At 34.1% G+C, this 19,729-nt stretch overlaps 2 non-coding genes across 2 annotated transcripts; one reads left to right on the top strand and one right to left on the bottom strand.

Annotated features, from left to right (window-relative positions):
• The first annotated feature begins 1,875 nt into the window (after positions 1 to 1,875).
• Positions 1,876 to 1,948, top strand: TRNAF-GAA. Its single transcript has one exon. It is a non-coding gene; the product is annotated as a tRNA-Phe (tRNA).
• Positions 1,949 to 18,378: 16,430 nt separating this feature from the next.
• TRNAP-AGG lies at positions 18,379 to 18,450 on the bottom strand. The gene has a single exon. It is a non-coding gene; the product is annotated as a tRNA-Pro (tRNA).
• Positions 18,451 to 19,729: the final 1,279 nt, after the last annotated feature.

The raw sequence follows: 19,729 nt of genomic DNA, 5'->3' as shown, positions 1-19,729 counted from the left end.
CTCAATGTTTTTTCATTTTACTTGTTCTTAGCTTCTAGATACAACCTAGTAGGGATTATACACTGTCTTTTATTGGAGACCTTGAGTGTTGCAAATTCTCCTCTCCTTCGAAAACTTTCAGTCATCGAAAGTGCTTATTCTAAAATAGGTCAGGGTACAAGGTTCTTATTTGCCTTCTGTTTCCCAAGTGTCTTCTTCTACTCTATGATTCTTCCATAGGACCTTAAAAAGAGGGATTTCCTTGTTTCTCAATCATTTGACTTTCTTGTCTATTATTTGAATCGGGTCTTCTTTATACGTTAGGTCATCTCTCAAGAAGAGAGTTTCATGAGCTGTACGTGCGAACGATCTAGGGTATACTTCTGTAGTATGGATACATGAAAGAGTACTGCAGACAAGTTTGGGCATTGCCCGATTCTATAGGCCATAGATTCAATCCTTTCTAATATCTCAAAGGGACGGATAAACCTAGGGCTTAGCTTCCCCTTTTCACCCTACCTGAGCACCCCTCTCATTGGGTGCTACCTTTAGGAATATATGATCCCCTACCTACAATTCCATGTCCTTGCGCCTTAGGTCTGCATAGCTTTTCTCTCGGCTTTGTGTGGTTTGTATCCTAGCTTTAATCTTCTAGACTGTGGCGTTGGAAATTTGCACCAGCTCAGACCCAATAGTTGTCGTTTGCCCCCCTTCTTCCCAAAGGATAGGGGATCAAAATCTTCATCCATAGAGAACCTCGTATGTGGCCATTTGTATGGTGGCTTGGCAAGTATTATTATAAGCGAATTTCATAAGGGGTAGGTACTTATCCCAACTTCCTGAAAAATCCATCTCATATACCCTCAACATGTCTTCCAATATTTGCTTGAGCATTTCTGTTTGACCATCTGTTTATGGGTGGAATGTCGTACTATAACTGCGTACCCAATGCCTTTTGTTGAATTTTCCAGAAGCGAGATTTAAATCTGGCATCTCGGTCTAATACTATTGTCTTTTGTTGAATTTCCAGAAGTGTACCCAATACCTTTACTGATGAATATTCATTTTTAATGTTAGCAAGAGTAGCTCAGTTGGGAGATTGTTAGACTGAAGATTTGAAAGTCACACGTGTTTTATCCACGTTCAACGCACCTAATACAAGTTTATTATCTGACTATACAATCTAAAAACATAACTTGCTTATTCAATCTAAAATTAGTAATTATTTATTTTTTATACATAATGAATTAGCGGAAATACCTTTAATTATAAATTTTTAATTTTAATTTTAGCGGGGATAGCTCTGTTGGGAGAGCGTCAGGCTGAAGATTTGAAGGTCACGTGTTTGATCTCCACGTTCACCGCACCTAATTCTAGTTGCATAACCTGACTATTCAATCTAAAATTAGTCATTATTCCTTTCTAAAATCTCAATGAATTATCTGAAATACCTAACGTGTTCTAGTTCACCGCACCTTATACAAGTTGGATAACTTGAATATCTTATTAAAAATTAGTGATTATTTCTATTTAAAATTTCAATGAATTAGCGAAAATACCTTTACTGATGAATTTTCATTTTTAATGTTAGTGTGGATAGCTCAGTTGAGAGAGCGTTAGATTGAAGATCTGAAGGTCTCGTGCTCGATCCATGTTAACCACACATGGTTCACGTTGCACAATTTGACTATTCAATCTAAACTTAGTGATTATTTCTTTCTAAAATTTCAATTAATTAGCGGAAATATCTTTACTTAAAAATATTAATTTTTAATGTTAGCGAGGATACCTCAGTTTGGAGAGCGCAAATTTAAGACTATTCAATAAAAAATTAGTCATTATTTCTTTTGAATCAGCGAAAATATCTTTACTGATGAATTTTTATTTCTAATGATTGCGGGGATAGCTCAGTTGGGAGAGCGTCAAACTGAAGATCTGAAGGTCACGTGTTCAATCCACGTTCACCGCACTTGGTTCATGGCACCTTGTAGTTTAGTTGATTATTATTTCTTTTTAAAATATAATGAATTAGTGGAAATAGCTTTACTTATGAATTTTTATTTTTAATGTTAGCAGGGATAGCTCGGTTGGGAGAGTGTTAAACTAAAGATTTGAAGGTCACGTGTTTAATCTCCATGTTCACCGCACTTGTTTCCATTTGCATAAGCTGACTATTCAATAAAAAAATTAGTATGAATTAGCGTAAATACCTCATTGGTTGCATAACTTTATTCAATCTAAAATTAGTGATTATTCCTTTTTAAAATATAATGAATTAGCAGAAATACCTTTACTTATGATTTTTTTTTCTTCAAATATTAGCGAAGATAACTCAGTTAGTTTTGAGAGTGTCAAACTGAAAATCTCAAGGTCACGTGTTTAATCCACGTTCACCGCACCTTTTTAAAATATCAATGAATTAGCTAAATACCTTACTAATGAGTTTTCATATTTAATGTTAGGTGGATAGCTTAGTTGGGAGAGCGTCACTATAGATCTCAAGGTCACGTGTTTGATCCACGTTCACCGCACCTTTTTAAAATATCAATGAATTAGCTAAATACCTTACTAATGAGTTTTCATTTTTAAAGTTAGGTGGATAGCTTAGTTGGGAGAGCGTCACTATAGATCTCGAGGTCACATGTTTGATCCACCTTCACCGCACCTGATTCAAATTGACTAAGTTGCATAACCTGACTATTCAATCTAAAATTAGTGATTATTTCTTTTTACAATTACTTGACTATTTAATCTAAATTTAGTGATTATTTCTTTTTAAAATTTCAACGAATTAGAGTAAATAATTTTACTGATGAATTTTCATTTTAATGTTAGTGTGGATAGTTGAATTGGGAGTGAGAGTGGATTCCTAATTCTTTATTTGACTATAAATGCTCCATAAGACATTTAGTAAAATGACTCATTTTATTGTATGAAACAATAAAATTGATGTTCCCGTAGAATTGTCAATACATTTTACTTTCAATGTTGCTAAATTGAGTCCTTTTGATGTAGGTGATGATTTTTCTGATTCGAGGACGAATCCTGAAGAGGGAGATGATGATAAGAATCACTGTGTACATTCTACTTTCAATGTTGCTGAGTTGAGTTCTTGTAACCACCGAAGAAAATAAAATAAAATAATAATAATAATAATAATAATAAACATAAGACATTTAGTAAAATGACTCATTTTATTGCATGGAACAATAAAATTGATGTTCCCCCTAGAATTTTCAATACATTCTACTTTCAATGTTGCTAAATTGAGTCCTTTTGATGTAGGTGATTATTTTTCTGATTCGAGGACGAATCCTGAAGAGGGAGATGATGATAAGAATCACGGTGTACATTCTACTTTCAATGTTGCTGAGTTGAGTTCCTGTAACAACCGAAGAAAATAAAATAAAATAGTAATAATAATAATAATAATAATAATAATAATAATAATAATAATAATAATAATAATAATAATAATAAATAATAAATAAATAAATAATAAAAAAATATATATAAAAAAAACATTTGCTAACCACTCCTTCCTTCAATCTCTCACCACTCCTTCCCTAAAAATAAATCTGGCAATAATTCAGGACTTCTTTTCTGTAAAGATTTACCCAGAATTTCTTAGTTACTACCAAAACAAATAGAAAAAAAACAAAAAAACAAAAAGTTTAAGCAGATTTAGTTTGGGCTGAGGAGATACGTCATTTGAAGAGGTCAGTAGTGACATGTTAAATTTTCCTCTTATTTTATTAAGTAATATTAATTTGGTTACAATTATTTTATTTTGAATTAGAGATTAAAGGAAAATAAGTTTGTATGAGTTTGAGGAAATCACAACCAATTATATTTTAGATCTCATGAATTGTTTAGATCTCTGAATTGTTACAATGATTTAGGTTGTCAATAATTTTATAGACAAAGGAAATAAGAAAAAAAAACTAAATAGAGATGGAAATCCAGAATACTATTAACGGAAAAGAGAAAAAAAAAATGAAAGTAAAAATAAAAAGGGAAGATTTGGAAGATTTGGAAGTAAGGATAGATTAACAAAATTGGCCAATAATATCTCCAAAATAATTACGGTAGAAGATGGAAGATGGAAGATGGAAGATGGAAGATGGAGAAAAGATTTTGTTGAACATAATTTAAAAAAAAATAAAACAGGAAACATTAGAGGGCAAGGAACTCCATCAAATTTTGTCTAACAAGAAATATCAGAATTTAAGAATGGCCAATGTAAATTAGAGAAATAATTTTACAGAGTTCAAACTTGAAACTGATGTCATGGGCGTTGAATTGGAGTTCAATGGACTTTCATTAAGGATAACGACGGAATCGAACTTTCATTAAGGATATATTTGTGACGACGACTTAAGCTAACCAGGTAAGTGACCTTACTATCGGCATGGTTATATTTGATGTTGACACGTTCCCTGTGGTTCTGCATGTGTCATATATATATATTGATATGTGTGAATTGTCTATGGATCGATATACTTCCTATATGTTATGTTATGTTATTATAGATGGTTTGTATGATAATAATTATGGTATGATGTACTCAAGGATATGTTTGAGATAGGATACGAGAAGGATGCACAAAACGAAATGTAACGATAGAAGTAAGATACGTTCATGAAATGTTAAGGTTAGGTTAAATACCGGAGGGCTATGGATAGGAGAGATTGATGAAAGAATACGGTTAGGTTATGGGTAGAAATGGATAGGTTTGTGATAGATTGATAGAACGATAGCATTATGGTAAGTTAGAGAACGATATGACTATGAAGTGTTTATGTTATGACTTGTTTATGATATGGTACATTGTATGCTAGATTATTGTGCTTAAGTAAGAAAGGGCTAGGGATTTATTTGATAACTTCTCGTGGATCGTAGCCTAAGATATTCGCTACCAAAGTTCATCCAAAATCTGATTTATCGCTGGAGATAAAACAAAGGATTTCTTATTGGGTAGCCGATTCTAGGGGTTTCAAGACCCTATTTCTTCATTGAACCCCTTTCATATCCTATCTTCAGGCTAAAGGAATTAGTTTGGAGGAACGTCTTTGAGTGTAAGACCATAATTTCCAAAAATCGTTCTCGGTATGCAACTCACTCGAAACGCCAGATTTTTGATCTCGCGGGTAGCTTGTTCTACGACGTCTCAGCTCTCGATTCCTTCATCAAGTTTACTCAACTTCTTCCTCTGAAGCTAGAGGAATCCTTAATTTGAAGGAAAAGAGATCGTAGATAGGAATTTTGACTCTTATCCCCCAATTTAATTTCGAAACCTATTTCCTTCAATTTGGCACGCTCTCGAGGTTATTTTTCTTCGTGGTCTTCTATGGAAGCATTCCTTGGAGGTGTAGAAACTGATTGGAATCATTCTTTCTCGACGAGTCAACATGTATCCTCGGATTGGATTTTCAAGTTTTTCTTGAAGTTCTTCAATGGCAGATTGAATTGGGGGAATAGTTTTTTGGCACTTTCAACACTCTATTTCTTCATAGAACTTGTGGGTAATCTTGTTCAGAAACTGTAGGAATAAGTTTGAAGAGAAATGGTGGAGGATTGCTCTTGAATTTGGAAGAAATCTGAGAGTAGGAGACCCACAATCTAAACGCTTATTGCCTTTAATTGGTTGATCGACCTTTCTCGATTCTTATTTCGTATTGTTGCTCCTACTTTCGACCTTATAGGAGGAGCTTAAACAAACATTGAGAGCTCCAGAATCTTCGTTATTTAGAGATCGAACTTTCTGGATAATTTTTTGGAGATATCAACTCCAATCATAGCCTTACCGACCTCGGCTTTGAATACTAGTCGTTGGATGTGATGACCCGTGCGTGTTCATTCTAGATCATATCAAATTTTGGAGGAGATCCAACGGTTAAGATTTCAGTTTGAAATATTTTGCTTGGATGGTCACGGTAGATGCTTTGATTCAAATTAGAGTGGCATTTCTGTAATTATCCATTCTTCCAGGGGTATTTTGGTAATTTGCCACTTTTTAAATATTTTATTATTATTTTTCTCAAAAAATCCATAATTTTTCTACAAATTTCTCTTCGCTTTTTTATCATTTTCCCCCTTTTTTTTGAATCTTGAGATTCCTTCTAGATAAGGAATTACAAATCCGGAAAGATTCTTGATAATTGATAAAATGACTTTTTTGCCCTTTTGATTTACTTTTTTCTTTCAAATCCTTTTCGAAAAGCCTTTAACTCCTTAAAATCACTTGTTAGGTTACACGAGTGACTTGACTAAGTCCTTTGTTCTTGCTTAATCCTTTAACTTTTTTCCTTTCTATCCTTTGGGTCTTTCACGAGTGGCTTATTCTTATGGGAGATAATTTCCTTCATTTTTGGGTGTTACATATACATACTCGTTACAAACACAAAATAAGAAGCAGACTCAAAAGAAGAACAAAAAATACTAGATTAAAAACAGAGGTTAGTCCATGGCCCACACTCCAAAGGCCGCTCTCATCCATGACCAACTCTTAGTTACTTGAAAAAAAATGATATACATGGAGTGAGTAGAACTTAGTAAGTAGCATACTAGTGGGTTCTTAATCGCGACCTTAAGCTAGGATATTACTTCTTGTTATGTTTTTAGCATCTTATACTAATCTTGAAAACCTTCCCCTAAAATAACCTTCAATGTTCTCCCCATGAACACAATTTTCTCCCCATCTCTCTTTTTTTAAACACTTTTGAAAGTTAAAGAGTAGTTTTGAAGCTTTTTTTTTTTTTTTTTGAAAATTCAACCGTATTTTTTTTATAAAAAAATTATGAGTATTTTTTTATAGATAAAGTGCAAAGTTCAATGGTATTTTTATTAATTCAGATTATAATTAAAAAAAATACAAATTTTTGTGGATTAAGTTAATATTAATTTTATTAAAATACATAACACCACATCAAAATTAATTTATTGGGACTAAAATTAAATCTAAAAAATCAATTTATTTTAAACTAAAAAATTAATTTATTTTAAAACTAAAAAGTATTTAAGGATTTTATTTCTTAGACCTATCTTTCTAAATTATGGATTTTATTTCGTCAAAACAATCCTTAAAGCACAAAATTGAAGTAAAATTGAAGTTGTTTGTTAGTCAATTATAATATTTGACGGGCTAGTTTTTAAACTATTTTAAATGGGTGTAAAGAAAGCATGAGAATAACTTAGTGTCACTAATCTGACACGTGTTGAGCATGTACTGAACACTTGTTAATACAATGGATACATTACAAATTTATAATCCATCGTATCAGACACTTGACTTTGAATATATTTTGAGAGTGAAACGTACATTAAGCTTTTTTGAAGTATACAAATATATAAACTTATTTATATGAATTTATCTCTAATATAAAATTGATAATTTTTTTGAAATAATTCTTTTTAATTAACGTATCATTGTCACATCGGTGTCCAAGTTTTTTAAGAATGACATGTTACTGTTACGAACAAAAAAAGAAAACGGTAAAGATCCTAAGAATTGGGAGAAATCTCTCATACAATTGAAGAATGACTAAATCAAATCTAATTCAAATAACTAGATCAAATCTAATCCAAATAACTCAATCAAATCTAATCCTAACAATCCCTCCCTTAAACTGAACACGAATAGTAATCAGTTTATATCTACGACTTCATACAAAACTTCCACTAGGTAACTTCATCAATTCTCATGTGCCATTTCTGTTTATTTCTCCAGATCCATGGCTTGCCTCCATTTCTCACTCTTCAATGCTTCTTTAAAGTTTACAAAGTTGGCAGGTTCAATAGGGGTAAACAAGGCTGAGCTTCATCATCTTCTTTACAAAAAAAACTTCTCCTATTGCATAGTCTCTCATCCAGACTGGCGGTCTCTTATTCCTTGCCTTATTCGAGCTAGGAGAGCTTGCTTCAGCCAAAGAGCCAAATGAAATATTTTTCTCTGCAGTATTTCATCTGCCGCTTCTATATCATTATTTTCATCTGCCGCTTCTATATCATTATTTTCATCTACCGCTTCTATATCATTATTTTCATCTGCCGCTTCTATATCGTTATTTTAATCTGCAGCTTCTATATCATAGAGTCTGTAAGCTTTTGACTATTCACTAACTCCCAGCAAAACACAACTCAAACTCTTATCATCTAGCCTAGTTTTCTAAGCTGCCTCCTCTTTTTGTCTTTGAATCAACTCGAGCTCACAATATTGTTCTTCTTCCTTCCGCTGCAGTTCAAGAACTAATCGTCGCTGTGCTTTTTCTACCCTTCTTCTATTCTCTTCCAGCATTTTATCTAGCTCTTCTCTCTCTTTTCGTGCTTGTTCTTCTTTTTGTCTTGTAGCAGTAAGAGCAGCTTCTTTCTCTTTCTCAAGCCTTTCTTCCACTTCTTCTGAATTTAATTAGTTCTTCCATCCTCCTAGCTGCATCTTCTTCTAACTTCTTCAACTCTGCTTCATGCTTTTTCTTCTCTTCTTCCTCTTTCTTAAGCTTCTCTATGGAATGATTCCGATCAGTGGATGCACAACTAGGACTGAAACTGAAGGATTTGGGGAATGAAGATAACGAGGAAGACCTACTTCTGCGTTGGCGGCTGAGGGAACTTGAACGACTGCTTCTCCTGGAATGGGTAGTGGAATGATAGGGGGAAGGACTTGGGTCCCTTCTGCTTCTCTAACTATGGCGATAAGAATTGGAGCGGTGAGTTTGTGACAGAGACCTTGAACCACTTCTCCCCATAAGTTTCAATTGAGTTTGAGTGGCTGCTACAGGCTGAGATATAGCATGCAATACGAACATTCGATTCAAAGACATCTTTGTCTCCATGATTAATCCTCTCTCAGGATGAAACACCTTGCATGTTCCATTTTGAAACCGAAAGATAACCCCCTTTGCTTGCAATTTACCACTACTCAACAAATTGTTCCTCGGGTCTGGCACATAGAACACTTTCTTTTGGTGAGGCGGGTTATCAATCCCCATACAACTCGCATGCAAAGCGAGCGCTCTACCATCTAAGCTATATCTCTATAATTTTTACGTCACGAAACCCTAAACATCTCGTCATGAATAATAGTGAAAATGAAAAAATATCGCTACTCATTATGTCATAAATAAGGAAATATTGAATAGAAATAAAATAGTAATAACGAATAGTTTCTTTTAGAGATGCGAGGTATCGATCCACGTATCTATCGTATGCTACATTCCCACGATTTTATATCAAAAAACTCTAAACTTCCCATCATCAATGATATTGAAAATGAAAAAATATCCCCGCTCATTATGTCGTAACTAAGGAAAAATTTAAAAGAACTAATATACTTAGTAATCGTTTCCTTTGTTGATGCATGGTATCGATCCTAGTACTTCTCACATGGGATGCAAACGCTCAACCATCTAAGCTATATCCTCAAGATTCTTACATCACAAAATCCTAAACATCTCGTCATCAACAATAGTGAAAATAAAAAATAACGCTATTCATTATGTCATAAATAAGGAAAAATTGAATAGAAATAAAATAATAATAACGAATAGTTTCTTTTAGAGGTATGGGGTATCGATCCGATCCCTGTACCTCTCGCATGCTAAGCAAGCAATCTACCATCTAAGCTACATTCCCGTCATCAAGTGAAAATGAAAAAATATCTCCGCTAATTATGTCATAAATAAGGAAAGGTTGAATAGAAGTAAAATATTAATAACAAATAGTTTCTTTTGGAGATGCGGGATATCTCCTTACCTCTCGCATGCTAAATGAGCTCTACCATCTAAGCTACATCCCTACAATTCTTGCATCATAAAACCCTAAATTTCCCATCATGAGCTACATCCTCACAATTCTTACATCATAAAACCCTAAATTTCCAATCATAAGCTACATCCCCACAATTGTTGCATCATAAAACCCTTAAATTCCCATCATAAGCTACATCCCCACAATTGTTGCATCATAAAACCCTCAGATTCCCATCATAAGCTACATCCCCACAATTGTTGCATCATAAAACCCTAAATTTTCCATCATCAATAATATTAAAAATGAAGAAAATCTAGAGATGCAGGGTATCGATCCCCATACCTCTCGCATGCAAAGCGAGTGCTCTACCATCTAAGCTATATCGCCAAAATTCTTACGTCACAAAGCCCTAAACATCTCGTCATCAGTAATAGTGAAAATGAAAAACTATCCCGGCTCATTATGTCCTAAATAAGAAAAAATTGAAAAAAAATAATTATTTAGTAATCGATTCAATCGAAGATGCAAGGTATTGATCCCCGTACTTTCCACATAGGAAATGAACGCTCTACCATTTGAACTACATCCCTACAATTCTTACATAAAAAAACCCTAAACGTTCCTTCATCAATAATTGTGAAAATGAAAAAGTATCTCTGCATATTATGTCATAAATAAGGAAATATTGAATAGAAATAAAATATTAATAATAAATAGTTTCTTTTGGAGATGCGAGGTATCGATCCTCGTACTTCTCGTATGCTAAGCCGTACCTCTCGCATGCTAAGCGAAGCTACATCCCCACAGTTCTTGCATCACAAAACCCTAAATTTTCCATCATCAATAATAGTGAAAATGAAGAAATATCGCTACTTAACCTGTCATGAATAAGGAAAAATTGAAAAGAAATAATTTTCAATAATATATTTAATAACATAGTTTTATTTTGGAGATGCGTGGTATCTATCCCCGTACCTCCCGCATGCAAAGCAAGCGGTCTACCATTTGAGCTACATCCCCACGATTCTTATGTTACAAAATCCTAAATGTCTCGTCATCAATAATAGTGACATGAAAAACTATCCCTACTCATTATGTCGTAAATAAGAAAAAATTGAAAAGAAATAATATATTTAGTGATCGATTCATTTGGAGATGCAAGGTATCAACCCCGTACTTTCCACATCAGAAGTGAGCGATCTACTATCTGAATTACATCCCCACGATTCTTACATCAGAAAACCCTAAACCTCCCGTCATCAATAATTGTAAAAATGAAAAAAAATATCTCATTTGGAGCTACATCCCCACAATTCTTACATTAAAAAATCCAAAAATCCTAAACCTCTCGTCATCAGTAATTGTGAAAATGAAAAATATCTCCGCTCATTATTTCATAAATAAGGAAAGATGTAATAAAAATAAAATATTAATAACATAGTTTACATATGTGTCACTTGTGTTATTTTAATGTATTTATTTATTTGTTATACCACTTGAAACGTATGTATGAAGCCTTGGGATGGGATGTTAAGAAAGACTATGAGTATTAAGAGCATGGTGGTAAGTATAAAATGTCGAATATGAAGTCCTTAGATAAGAAGAGATTTAGACATAGGGGCATTTCAAGAATTGAACTCAAAACCTCTTGCACCCCCAGTGAGAATCATACCACTAAACCAAATGCCTTTTCTTGAACACCCAATATTTTTAGCTTCTACTCAAATATATTTTTCTCTTACTAGTTGGAGGGCTATAAAACGAAAAGTTGAATTGTTATAATATACAAGGGTTATCAAATAAACCAACAACCCAACAAAAGAAACAAACTAATCAATTTTGGTTGGATTGATTCGATTCAGTTCATCAGTTTGTTTGATTTAATTTTTCTATTTTGCCTCGTATGACAAGAAAATAAAATTGTATTGAATGCACCTTAGTTTCATTTATGACAAACTCATATGAAACATAATTGCATTAATAGTACTCAGAGTTGGAGTCTATAAGCATTTCATGAACTTCAGTGCAATTCATGCTTCATTAAAGATGAGATGAACTTTTGTTAGGTAAGGGAAACTTTAAATTACTTCATGTGTGGAGCTTCAATTACTATATGCTAGTTACAATCTTTAGGATTGACTAATTGGACACGAATTCATGGATTTAGGGAAATTTTTGTGTAATTATCAACCACAACTTATGTTTTCAAATTTTTAGGACATAATTTAGGTAGTTGTTTTTATTATGAGTTGAACTATTATTAGTGATAAGATGGAGAAAGAAATTGTCTTTGAATTGACTAATAGACCTAGGTTCATCGTTGTTGTCTTTTAACTTGTGCTTGTGCAAAAAGCTTAACTAATATGAACTGTCATGTCACAAGAACTTTGAAATCAAGAATATACCCTACACATCATTCAAGATGGCAATAAAATGGAGTTAAATTGAACGCACTTTAGTTTCATGTTTGGCGTGTTCAAGATAAAACATAATTGTATTAATGATATTGAGCCTGGAGTCTATAAGAATTTAATGATCTTAAGAGAAATTCCTGTTTTATGAGAGGATACCAACTTTATTTAAGGTACTAGGAGTTCAAGAATCTGGATTTGAATCTGGTTAAGGAACGATAAGATCTGAAAGTTTTGAATTCTAGACCAAAACTTATCGTTGAGATGAGGGAGCCTTCAAAGGTTGTGCACTCACAGATGGGGTTGTTATGTAGCCTTAGTCTATCTTTGTGTTTGAGTTTTTTTGTACTTTTTTTTTTTTTGTAATTGTATCCCAAACACTTTTTTTTTTGTTTGGATAAATTTGAACAACACCATCTTATAATTTAATTTTATTTTATATTTAATGTTGTGTTGTTTTCTCAATCTCATTTTAATTTTACAACATTTTCTTATTTTATATTAATTTACTTTTATTTTTATTTGTTTTCACTCTCAATTTTAGTTTCTATTTGAGTTTTGAACCCTTAAAATTTGGGTTGTGACAGATTGGTATCAGAGCAGCCAGATTTTAAATTCTATAGATTTTTTCTTAGGATAAAGAGTCGTATATCTCTATGACTCAGCTCGATGACACGTCTCTCCACGACCAATTAAGCAGTCTAACCCTATTTTGTAGTATATGATATGTTGTAAAACTTGTATGTTTTGATTTTCGTGGTAGTTATAAAATGTCCTTGGACGTTAAAGAGTGAACGTTAACTATATAAGACAATACTGGATCAACATTATAGTGTCTAGATATGGTGAGGAGGAAAAGAGTGGTCATGAGATATCTGACTAGCCTTAGGAAAATAGAGAGTTGTTGTTGCACAGTGCGAGGCATCTAATCCATGAAATTTTGGTACTAGAAATGAAGAAACTGGAGATGGTCCCCAAATGTCTGTATGGACCATTTCCAATCGCACTTTTTTTAGTTCCCTGGCAGTGTCAACCAGATTAACCCTACGGCGTGACAATCCTTGAGCTTCCACTCCTCCGTGGTCATGGTATCCAACTTCACCCCCAAAATGGGTTCTTGAATTTCTTTCTCGTATAGATAATCTTCAATCTGCATCTTCTAGAAACTGATAACGAATCCATCAAACTTTTCAATTCCAGTCTTTGAACTTTCCACCTTCACAGATCATGGTGAATCTCTCCTCGTTCTGATACCAGTTATTAGAATCACACAACAATGCACACACTTGATATAAATGAACACAAAGAACATGATAGAGAAAATGTAAGAAGAAATATTGACTAATGGTTAAGGTCAGATCAACTTTGAGTTCAAAGCAACAAGAACCAAAGACTGGTACGAAAATTCTATGGACTAGTCGAAGTTGTCCACAAGATTAGGAAGACATCATATAGAATCCATTTGCTCCTATGGATACAGACTAACCCTGTTGTCCACATCAGTAACTTGAAACGTTATTATTCCAACCAAAAAAACATCAAATAAAAGCAGGTGGTATGACGTCTTGCAAAGAAGAAATTGTTTCAAGCGAAGAAAGTAGGAAAGACACCAACAGAGAAGACTTGAAGAGTTAACAAACCGAGAAGTAATTTTCAACAGCTCCTAGTAGGTTGGAAAAGACTCCTTAATGCTGAGATCAGCTAAAAGCGCGTCGCGAGACCTAAAGTCAGCCTCATCCTACAACGTTGAGTTTATGAAGAGCAAGTTGATAGAGATATTGACAAATTGTATAAGGGCAGATGTCGCGGTCATGATTTGCAAAGGCGTATTGCCTGTGGCTGCATGTTAGATGTCTCAGCTATTCTTGTAATCAATTTGTGGTTCATGGTGACATGCTCATTCCAAACCCCTTTTACTTGCTTTCATCTTAGATAGGCCTTTACTATTATTGTTGTGCCAATACGGGGTGTATGATTAGTCCTCAAAATCATATCTACACCCATCAGGACTATAATGTCCCAAAATGTACTATAGGAGAACGTGACCAGTTGTTGTTTCTTCACTTGTAGCTTATAACATTGCTTTATTTGAAATTGTTTTTAACGTATTTCCTCGCTCACGTTTTCTAAAATATTTCTTCTAAACGTGATTCGAGCATACACTGCTATTGTTCGTTCAATCTTAATTTTGCATGGTTGACTTGTTCATTGGATTAGAACAAATGTCACATAATCATTGTCTCACTACTACATGAGTGCGATTATGACACTTGTCTTCCGTTCAGTTGTGGGCCGCATCTTGTGACTAGGTACGTGAGTTTGGCCTGGAGAATACGTGTAGGTTGAAAAAGAATGGTTGGATGCGGACTGCGAATAAGGGTTGGGCCACGGAAGGTTTGTTTTTTTTACCACATATGGACTTTGGGCTAGTGAGTCTTAAATTTAGGTTCGTTTGAAAAATTTTGGTTCGTTTTTTAGTTCAAACGAACCCAAATTAAACCTCCTAGTTCCTTCTTCCTTGCACGACTCACTCTTAATTAAACCCAAATTAAGCATACCAGGTAGGGAAAGAAAGGCTGCTCGATCTCCTGTAAGGTCAACCCTCAACGGCGAGCTCACCATGCAATGCTATAAGTTCGATAGAAGTCCAAGGTTTCGTCTACTACAGACTAGGAAGCTCTTAGAGGAGCTAACATGAAATGAGAAATACATTCGATTACGGCAACTAATAGATAGCAAACTTTTTGGTAGAAACTGAATGATCCCTTGGCTCGAGCAAGAAAAGAAAAAGGTAGTCGTACTCCTACCTTTTCCATAGGACAATAGGAAAGTTTGAGCTGAAAGATTGAATCACACCTGGTAAGAAAGGCGGGCTTAGCAGGTTTCTCCAAACGTATAAACAAAAAGAGGAAGCAACTGTTCCTAAAGAGGATACCGATACGCATACATTCTCGCATGGAAGAACCTAGCTGAACCAGATCAAAGGTCCTAACCTAGTTCGACTAACCTTCTTTGGTTGGCCCCCGCCCCTTGTAACAAGGTCAACCCGTACGTGCTTTTTCCTTTCGTTTATTGAGATAGCTTACCAGCTCTTTCGGCTCATAGCAGCAGTATGAAAAGCGGAATCCTCATCCTGAGTCGAGTCTGCATTGCCATACGAATCGACATCGACCAAACCAAAAGCTCCTATTTTTTCTTTAACGAAAGCGGATCTAACAGTTTCGATAAAACCAACCTCTTTTAAAGAAGGAGTTGCTCTGCCTTGATCACCGTGGACATATGCAGCTCCCGCTTTACCTTTTCCTACCGTGAAAAGAAAAGTTCCCTCACGATAGGCCCTCCCAGCTCCCGAACGTCTTTCTATCAATCGAGAGAGGTATAGAATAGTACACCAAACGAACAAGACAAGAATGGACTCATAAGATGGGCGGTCAGGGAAACGATTTCATTTGTGTTATCCACCAAGGAAATGATCAAGGAATTCTCTATACACGGCTGAGAGATGACCGTATTGTTGCACATCCTGAATAAAGTACCATAGGCAAGCGAAGCTTTTGAAAATGAAAGCGTGTAGAACTTAGATCCACTTTCTCGTCGATTCGTAAACTTCGGATCTGATCTTCCTTTCGTCTCTAGGTGACTGAGAGAGAATTTAGGCCTGGCGTGCATCCAATTTGGTCAACAATAAGGTAAAAAGCGGATTGATTAAATGGGCTTGAAGTTCCATTATCGTTAGGTCGAAGATCTCTACTAGGTTTAGTGCACTTTTGTATTTGTGAATGTTGCCGTAATCGAATGTCTTTCTCATTCGACATTCTCTCTTACCAAGCACTCATACTCGCCAGGGTTGAGGAGACAGTCCGTGGGCTAATTGGGTTTGGAGACTGCGTATACGCGAAAAGAGCTCACTTTTGACTTTCTCCTCGACGTTTTGTGCCCGATTCTGGTTCAGGTAAGGGTTTGATTTCTTTCATTGGAGCACATTGATGCTGAAGGAGTCTTCGAAACTGGTGGAGAGGCTATGATGTCTTCAGGCTATTCAAATAGCATGACTGATACAACAAAGAAAGGGTTTCTAAGTCACACTAGTGGAATAGCTTTTTCATAATAATTATCTCGATATATGATACCAAAAACCTTTCTGATGACTGATAAGGTAAGGGGTTTCAAAAGACAAAAGAATGACAATTTTATGTGTGATAGAAAAGAAGATCTTTTTTTTTAGTGTGCGCAGTTCGCCTTTCTTCCTGACCACGGATAGGCTATGGGGCTTTGCACTTCGGACCTTTAGAATACCACATTAAGGTGGCAGGATTCGAACATATGGCTCTCTGAAACTTCTTCATCGGTTATTTGGGCACATCTTTCTTAAAAGGATTGTGACGACAGCGGACAACATGCCTGCCTTCCTGACCACGGATAGACTACGGGGCTTTGCACTTCGGCCGCTGAGAATACCACATCAAGGTGACAGGATTCAGACCTATGGCTCTCTGAAACTTCTTCATCGGTTATTTGGGCGCATCTTCCTTAAAAGGATTGTGACAACAGCGGACAACATAATGAAAAGTTCCTAGAAAGAATACAATTGAACAATTTGTGTAATAATGCTCTTTTTGACTTTTTGAAGTCCGGCTCGAGACAATGAAAAGTTCCGACAAAGAATACAATTGAACAAAAGTTCATAGAAAGAATACAATTGTGTAATAATGCTCTTTTTGACTTTTTGAAGTCCGGCTCGAGACAATGAAAAGTTCCTAGAAAGAATACAGTTGTGTAATAATGCTCTTTTTGACTTTTTGAAGTCTGGCTCGAGACGATCTTTATTCTGCAGAATATGTTTCATTCTCTATTCTCATCTTCTTGATTCAATGTTTAAAAACCACATTTTAAATCATATTATCTTGCATAATTCATATAATATTGTTGGGGGCATTTTGAGAATCGAACTTGAGACCTCTCAAGGTCAAAACGATAATCATACCACTTAGACCAAATGCCTTTGTAATAGATCAACTTGAGACCTCTCAAGGTCAAAACGATAATCATACCACTTAGACCAAATGCCTTTGTAATAGATCTATAATTCTTAGCTCAAGGTCAAAACGATAATCATACCACTTAGACCAAATGCCTTTGTAATAGATCTATAATTCTTAGTTGCTAGTCTATATATGAAATTTATATAAGTAGAAGTTGTGCATTGCCACACATTCCTTTGGGTTAGGCCCCATTGATAACTATTTTATTTTTTTTGTTTTTTTTGGATGGGCATTCCAAGAATCAACTCAAGACCTCTTGCACCCAAAGCAAGAATCATACCACTAGACCAAATGCCCTTATTATGAAATATATATTAAGTTGTTTATGGAATGTATCATAATTATTTAATTTATTTTCTTTGTTAATGAAATTCATGAGCAATTATTATTATATCTTTTAGATCTAAACCGCTGTTAAATTATTTACATAGGGTTTGCGATAATTACTGTAGAGAGAAGAAAAAAAAAATAGAAGTTATTTTATTTACATAGGGTTTGCGATAATTACTGTAGAGAGAAGAAAAAAGAATAGAAGTTATTTTCTAGTGTAAGTTTTAGTTTGATAGTTCCATTTGAGACATATATCGGAGTACACAAGTAAATGATATTAAGAGCATTATCATTAAATGATAATACACTAGGTTGAGACATATATCGGAGTACATAAGTAAATGATATTAAGAGCATTATCATTAAATGATAATACACTAGGTTGAGACATATATCGTGGAGTACACAAGTAAATGAAGAGCATTATCATTAAATGATAATACACTAGGTTGAGACATATATCGTGGAGTACACAAGTAAATGATATTAAAAAAGCATTAATGATAATACACTAGGTTGAGACATATATCGTGGAGTACACAAGTAAATGATATTAAAAAAGCATTATCATTAAATGATAATACACTAGGTTGCTGCTGAATTGTTTCTCTGAGGCTCATCTTTTGAAAAATGAACATAGAGCATTATCATTAAATGATAATACACTAGGTTGAGACATATATCGTGGAGTACACAAGTAAATGATATTAAAAAAGCATTATCATTAAATGATAATACACTAGGTTGAGACATATATCGTGGAGTACACAAGTAAATGATATTAAAAAAGCATTATCATTAAATGATAATACACTAGGTTGCTGCTGAATTGTTTCTCTGAGGCTCATCTTTTGAGAAATGAACATAGGGGCACATTCCGAGAATTAAACTCGGGACCTCTCGCACCCTAAGCGAGAATCATACCACTAGACCAAATGCCCTTTCTAAAAACAATGCAACATTTTTAACTCTTACTCAATATATTTTTTTCTCTCAAGTTTGAAATCTATTTTCTTGAGCGGTTGTTGGACTATAAAACAAAAAGTTGATGGTCTAGTATTTTACTTGTAAGTAAGGCATGTAATATTGAATTGTTCTAATATGCAAGTGTTATCAAATAAATTTCAACCCAACAAATGAATCAAACTAATCAGTTTGGGTTGGGTTGGATTTATTCGGCTCAGTTCATCAGTTTGTTTGATTTAATTCTTCTATTTTGCTTCGTATGACAAGAAAATGAAGTTGTATTGAATGTACCATAGTTTGATTTATGACAAACTCATATGAAATATAATTGCATTAATAGTACTAAGAGTTGGAGTCTATAAACATTTCATGAACTTAAGTGCAACTCATGCTTCATTAAAAGCGAGATAAACTTTAGTTAAGTAACTAGAACTTTAAATTACTTCATGTGGAGCTTCAATTACTTTATGTTAGCTACTATCTTTAGGATTTACTAATTGGACACGAGTTCTTGGATTAGGGGATTGTTTTATGTAATTTTCAACTACAACTTATGTTTTAAAATTTTTAGGTCATAATTTAGGTAGTGGTTGTATATTATGGATGAACACTAGAGTTTTTATCCCGTTCACCACAACTACTCTAGTTTTTGTTTGAAGGCTATAATTGTAATCTATGTTGTATGACAATAAAATTTGTTTAGATGAAATTTTAGTTAAAGTTGCATATTTTACTTCTTGTGAGTAAAAAATTTGTTTCTTAACATAATATGAATTTAGTTACAGAGTTAGATGGAGAAAGAAATTTTCTTTAAAATAATAAACAGACCCAAGTTCATCTTTGTTGTTGTCTAATTGTGATTTTGCAAAAAACTTAACTAATATGAAATATCAAGGTAAATCAAGAATATATCCTACACGTCATTCAAGATGACAATAAAATGGAGTTAAATTGAACGCAGTTTTAGTTTCATGTTTAGTAGGTTCAAGATGAAGCATAATTGTATTAATGATATTAAAGAGAAATTTGTGTTTTATTAGAAGAGACCAACTTCATTTAAGGTACTAGGAGTTTAAACTACTTCCATTGTAATTTCAATCACTCCAAAATGATTACAAATTTAGGGTTTGCTAATTGGACATCAATTATCAACTTTAGGTTATAATTTAGGTAGTAGCCATTATAATATTAATGAGCATAAGAGTTACAATTCTTCCATGGACCATATGTGTTATAGTTAAATGAATATATATA

The sequence above is a fragment of the Cucurbita moschata genome, unplaced genomic scaffold, assembly GCF_002738365.1.
Source record: "Cucurbita moschata cultivar Rifu unplaced genomic scaffold, Cmos_1.0 Cmo_Scf00102, whole genome shotgun sequence".
In the NCBI taxonomy this organism is placed as follows: Eukaryota; Viridiplantae; Streptophyta; class Magnoliopsida; order Cucurbitales; family Cucurbitaceae; genus Cucurbita; species Cucurbita moschata.
Note: the sequence above shows the minus strand (reverse complement) of the source record. Positions and strands in the feature narration are given on the sequence as shown.